The sequence below is a fragment of the Amaranthus tricolor genome, chromosome 5 (genome assembly GCF_026212465.1).
Source record: "Amaranthus tricolor cultivar Red isolate AtriRed21 chromosome 5, ASM2621246v1, whole genome shotgun sequence".
NCBI lineage: Eukaryota > Viridiplantae > Streptophyta > Magnoliopsida > Caryophyllales > Amaranthaceae > Amaranthus > Amaranthus tricolor.
In genome coordinates, this window is record NC_080051.1 from 20,274,631 (window position 1) to 20,280,630 (window position 6,000).

Sequence of the window (6,000 nt, forward strand, 5' to 3'; positions counted from 1 at the left end):
CCGGCAGGTCCTCCCGCAATTTTGATAATTCGTCATTCAGTTCTTCACAGCGGGAGGTAAGGGCGGCAATGGTTTCCTGGTCCGCGGCACTTTGACGGTTTGCGTCGAGCTCAAAAGCCAACCGTATGAACGCCTGCAAAGAAACGGCAATCAATGAAATCCGCAAACCAAGTAATGACACTACTAAGCATAAAAAAGTCATTACCTCTGCCGCCGAAGCTTGTGCCTGACGCACCCTGTCACGGGGGGGCATGGATTCTAGTAGGTCGACGTCCACCTTGCTGATTAAGTTGGACGTCGCCCTTTTAAAACGAACAACTAAGCCCTTATGCCCCAACTCCGGAAAGGGTGTCTCGTGTCGAAAAGGGAAAACTTCCCGACGACGATAAACCTCCGCGAATTGTGATGAGGGAGCCGCGGAAGACTCCCCCACCTTCTCCTTCCCCTTCTTTGAAGCTGGCCGTAGAGAATCCGAAGGGGGAGACGCCTCCTCCTCAACCGACCCTATGCGGAGAGGTACGGCCGTAGGGATCGCACCCACAGAGGGCCGCTTGGCCGAGCTCTCCTTGCGGGAAGAAGAATCCCGCTTCCTCTTCTTCTTCCCACTCTTTTTCACCCCCCTTGTCTGCAGAGGAATCATCCTCTCAGATTCATCGGGGATGTGAACTTGTTTTCTCTCTTCGAGAAGTCGGAGAGCCTCTTGCTCTGAGGGCACGTCCTCCAGACCCTTCTCTACAGTCGCCGAGTCCTACAAAAGAAAAAGTTAGGAAGAATCAACAGGGATCTTTCATAACGAAGAATTTTGTGAAGTTATACCTTCGGAGGAAGGGGAAGAGGCTTATCCTCGGGTCGTTGTATGGCCCCTTGAGCAAGTCTTAGAACGCTGAATTTCTTCATCAGCTCCGGACTCTTTGCTCGAAGATTCTCCTTGGCTATCCCTGTAAAAATCGCGAGTTAGAAGCAGTTAAACATATCATAGGAAAGAAAAGGAAGAAACCCGGCCATTCTTACTCCGATCGATAGCCAAGCTGATGCCGAATGATGAGAGGAGGTTCTCGTTCTCCAACTCAGGGCGACCAGGTATCCAATTAAGTTGGACGTTCATTGGTTTCCTTCCCAATTGAACGTCCATCTTTGCGTACTCTATGATCACCGCGTCACTAAAAGAACACTGCGGGATCCCATTATTAAAACCCGTGAGGTTGGGTTTAATGTCAAAAGAGGTCTTGATGTTCCATCCCTCTGAATTATACAAAAATGCAAATTTCGTCCTATACCCCTTCTGGTTATCGGGGAGGTCTTGGACTATCTTCAGTTCTCGACGGTGTGTAAAAGTAATCCAGCCACAGCCGTATGATTGCGAATTACATAGGCGGGCTCTAAATATGTATCTAAAAGCTGTGAGTGTTGGTGGCACGGCCAAAACTTTGCATAGGATCAAAAAGGCCACCATACAACCCCAGGCGTTTGGGTATAACTCGGGCACTGAAATGTTCAAAAACTCTAACACCTCCCTAAAAAACGGGTGAAGAGGAAATCTGAGCCCTAATTCAAAAGAAGGAAAGTATACTGCTATACAATGTGGGGGAGGAAACCTAACGGTGTCATAATTCCCCGGGGTAATAATGTTTATATTATCCTTCAAACCCCACTTTTGAGAGATGGCCTCCCGGCGGTTGTCTAGATCCCTTTTGGTCTGTAAATCAATGAAGTAATTTAGGGGCCCGCCGTTTGAAATGTAGAATGGAGGAGGAACTGGCGCTGCACTCTCCCTTCCGGAAGACTCGGCTGATCCTTCAAAGTTTTCCATATCTACATACAATAACCCTTCTAGGTCAGGATTTATTCGCGGCAAGTAATTTGGAAAGAAAGCAACGCTCACTTCCCAAGGAGCAGTTTTTATAATCTCCGGAGGATATATAGGGGATACAGACGACTCATCCCCATCTTTTATTGGTTCATAATAAGGGGTAATTCTCACCGAACTACTTTCATCCGAGTCATTCATTGGTAAACCCTTTTTATTAAGACGCCTAGGTACTATCAAAAGAGTTTCCGGCAAGTTAGTAGGGTTGGTGTCTGCGCTAGCTATAGTCTCTTGAGTAGCCGCGACATCCATGTTAATAATAAAGTAGTAGTCGAAACTTGTAAAGAATAGAGACTAAATTCATAAACAAATTCAAAGTTCTAGGCTAACATTCAAGAACAGTTTGAAGAATAACTTGAAGAAATTCGAAAAATCTGGGAAAAGTTTGAATACCTTGAAGAAATTTGATGATTTGTCAGAAATTTGATGAAGATCTGTCAGAAACTTTGAAGATCTTCAAAAGATTTGTCAGAAGTTTGAAGAAGGGATGAAGATTGTCCGAGCGTTTCTCTACTTTCTCTTTCTCGCAATTTGAAGATTTGAAGAAGTTAATGAAGATTAGGTGAAATGGAACTATTCCAACTACCCTATTTATAGCAGCAATAAATGCTTCACTTGGGACTTGAGCATTCGAACGAAAGGATGGAATTCCGGAGGAAAACTGGGAAGTCGATAAGTCGGACTACCAATAAGGGGAAAACATACTTTTTTAAGTGTTTAGTGATGACCGTGAAGTCTATTAGTCGGACCATGGTTGAAAGGGTATGTTGCGAAATTTTTCTAAGTGTTTAACTCTTGAATATAGCCGGAAGGTCGAAAAGTCGGACCCCCAATTAGAGAGGAACGTCATAAATATGTTTGAATGTCAAAGCCATCCAACCTGTGGGTCGACAAGTTAGACCCCCAGGGAGGGAGGAGCAGATAATTATTCAAGTCCTTTAGCGCTCGAATATGTCCGGAGAGTCGATAAGTCGGACCCTAAACTAAACCTCCAGAAAGGAAAATCATTTTAAGTATAGAGATTACCCATTCTTCCGTCCGACTTATGGACACGGCGGGTAAAATGTGATGGAAGGAAATATAAAAATATCTCAAGGGTGAAGGAAATCCGTGTGATCGATAAGTCGGACTCCTTGGTGCACCCAGTCATAATATAAAGAGAAGTCCCATATTTCTGTATGATTGAAGACACGGGTCTGCGAGCTGGTTCCTCGTCATAAAAGAGGGGTGAAAAGTAAAGTGGCTGATTCCCATATTTATCCGTGTGGTCGATAAGTCGGACCCCCAAATGACCCTAGTCCAAGTGAAAAATTCTAAGTATATAACCTCTCACGTGTGTCCGTGGGATTGAAGATGCGAGTTATGGGGCTCATTCCGTATCATGCTGGAATAAAGGGGGCTGCTTGGACCAAGTACTGAACATTTTTAAAGATATCCGTGTGGTCGATAAGTCGGACCCCCAGGGGGTCCTTCTCTTTCTAAAAATATTCTAAGTATTGAAGAGGGATTCTCGTGCCGAACTTACGAGTGAAGACGCAAACTATTAGTTCGCGGCATAGTTCAACCATAGGGGTAAAAATATCTTGAGAAGAATGCAATGCCGTGTCATTACTAGGAATCTGATTCGTAAAAACCCTTGGCGTTACGCGGCATCGGTTCAAAACAGACAGTTGATTTAGTCCGCATAGTCGATAAGTCGGACCCTCCTTGGGTGTTTTGTTGAGAACCTGATTTCTGCGATATCAGTGAAAGCAAAGGTCGAGACAAGATGTCGCGGAATCTAGATCCCACAGTAACTATTTCGCTGTTGTAATATAACGCGTCTGGGGCTACTCCGCGGCATACTTCAAGCCGCGGCTTCATATGCCCGTTTGGCCCATATTCAATATGTTCTTTTCTGACAAGCTTAAAAGGTCATATCTTTTTCATTACAACTCGGAATTCAGCACAAGGACTGTCGATTCAAAGCTTACAAACTCAATTTTTAAGATCCTTGAGGAGATTCGCCAGGGCACCTGTTTTTCCGCATAAAGGAGGATGTTTCTAGTCGTTGTGGTTCTCCCCTCACATCACCCTTCATGCGTGGGGCTAAATGTTATGGTACTGTTTTTTAATTAATTTATTTATTTATTAATTAAGCATCATATTACTAAAATACCCCTTGACCTTTCCGGATTGACTTTGACTTTTGGTCAATGGGCTTTCTGCTGGACTTCCCATCTTCCTTGGAAGGCTCATGGCATCTTACCTTCAGAATACTTAACTTCCCTATCATCTATCTTCTTTGGCCATCCTCCTTTTTTAGGTGAATAACTGCCCACCACCTTCCACTCTTCAGTCATGCTTGGCTCTCCTTGTTTCAAGGTGAATAACTGTCCACCTCCCATTACTCCCACTACTCCCATGATCTTCCACCTTTTCTCTCTGAAGTAACCTCCTCCTTCAACATTATAAATAGGGACAACCATCAGAGGAGAAGGGACATCGGAAAACAGCTTTCCTAGTATCCTTGCTTACACTACTTCCTCCAGCCTTCCCAACCACTAGCACTAGAACAAGCAATCTTAATCCCGACCTTCCTTCTCGCATTCATTCTATAATCTGTCATTCGTTAATTTCGATCTACGTTCTGACTTGAGCGTCGGAGGGGTTTTCCGGGAGATCACCCCCCGGACAAGGCTAACGTGTTATGTTGCAGGAGTTCAGGTCACCTCCTATCATAAGTCGCTTCTCTTGATCACACTTCTACTTATCTCCAGGTATTTCAAGTGTATCCCACTTCCTCGTTTCAACACCGAAACAACTCTACTTATATCAAATAGTAAAAATGTGACAATTAAAGTGACAGATATTAGAATTGAATTTAATTTTATTCGAAATGAACTTAATTGTCAATAGAGTAATATGTTGTTGAATTAGTATCATATAATTCATTAATCTCAATCTTGAAGTGAAAAGAAAACAAATAATGATCAGTTTGGGCCATATTTAGGCCATTTGAATGAATTATAAATTTAAAAAATAAATTAACTAGTAAATTAGAGATACTCCTTAGAGTATCTATTTTGATGATCTAATTTTAGATCACATGACCAAATTAGCACAAAAGTATTATTAATGGTGATCCAATATTGGGTGGGTTGGGGAAAAAGTTGTCAATTTTGGTCATCATGTGACCCATTCAATACGGTTACTCTAATTTTTTTCACCCATTTTGCCACATGTCAAGCATTAATTGCAAGATAAAATCAGCAAATTCTTCTCTTGACAGAGCCTTACCCACTATCCCTCGTGTCTCCTCTCAATGGATGATAAAAAATAACCATTTATTTATTTTAATGGCTATTTTCTTAATTGATTAAATTATTTTTTTTCGAAAAAGTTATACCAATGGTTATATTTTTTTGAGATCTATAAAATAAGACTAACTTTAATGTTTTTTTTTTGACATAAATTCATATTTACCTTTCTTCTTTCCTATTTTCCTACTATTTTTTTGGTTAAAAAAACACAAAAAAATCATCTTAAATATCTCAAAAAAACATGAATTCAAATAAAAAATTATCTTAAATTAAATTTATTAAAATTTAATAAAAATTATATTAAGTTTGTACATGATAATATTACTATGAAAGAAATGAAAAATAAATATTATATAAATTAAGAGAGAAAAAGTATAGTTGAATAGATAAAAAGTAAGATAAATAAGATGATAATCTTTTAAAAGAGATCATTGTTAATAAGATTAAGTTGAAAGAAAAACTTTTAAAAAAGAGAAAAATTGTAAAAAAGAGTGTGATGACTTTTTTTTTAAGGTCACCAATCCATGCTTTTGAGACACTGGATCCAGATTTTGAAAATGTCCTTGTTTATCTTTCGCCTTTATTGAAGAATACCTTAAGAGAAGCTACTGATTAAGATGGGATGACTGATATAACATTCGTGCAATCACATCCCAGATATGATGGAGAATGTTACATGGTGCAAATTAGGGTGTTGCTATTTTTCGCCACCCCTTTTAATTTTTTCGCCACCCCCCTCCAAAATTACTTAATTGCCCCTGGATTTAAAAGAATTACAAAAATGCCATTGGAGTTGAAAAATAATTAATAAATGTAAATCACGCTTAATAA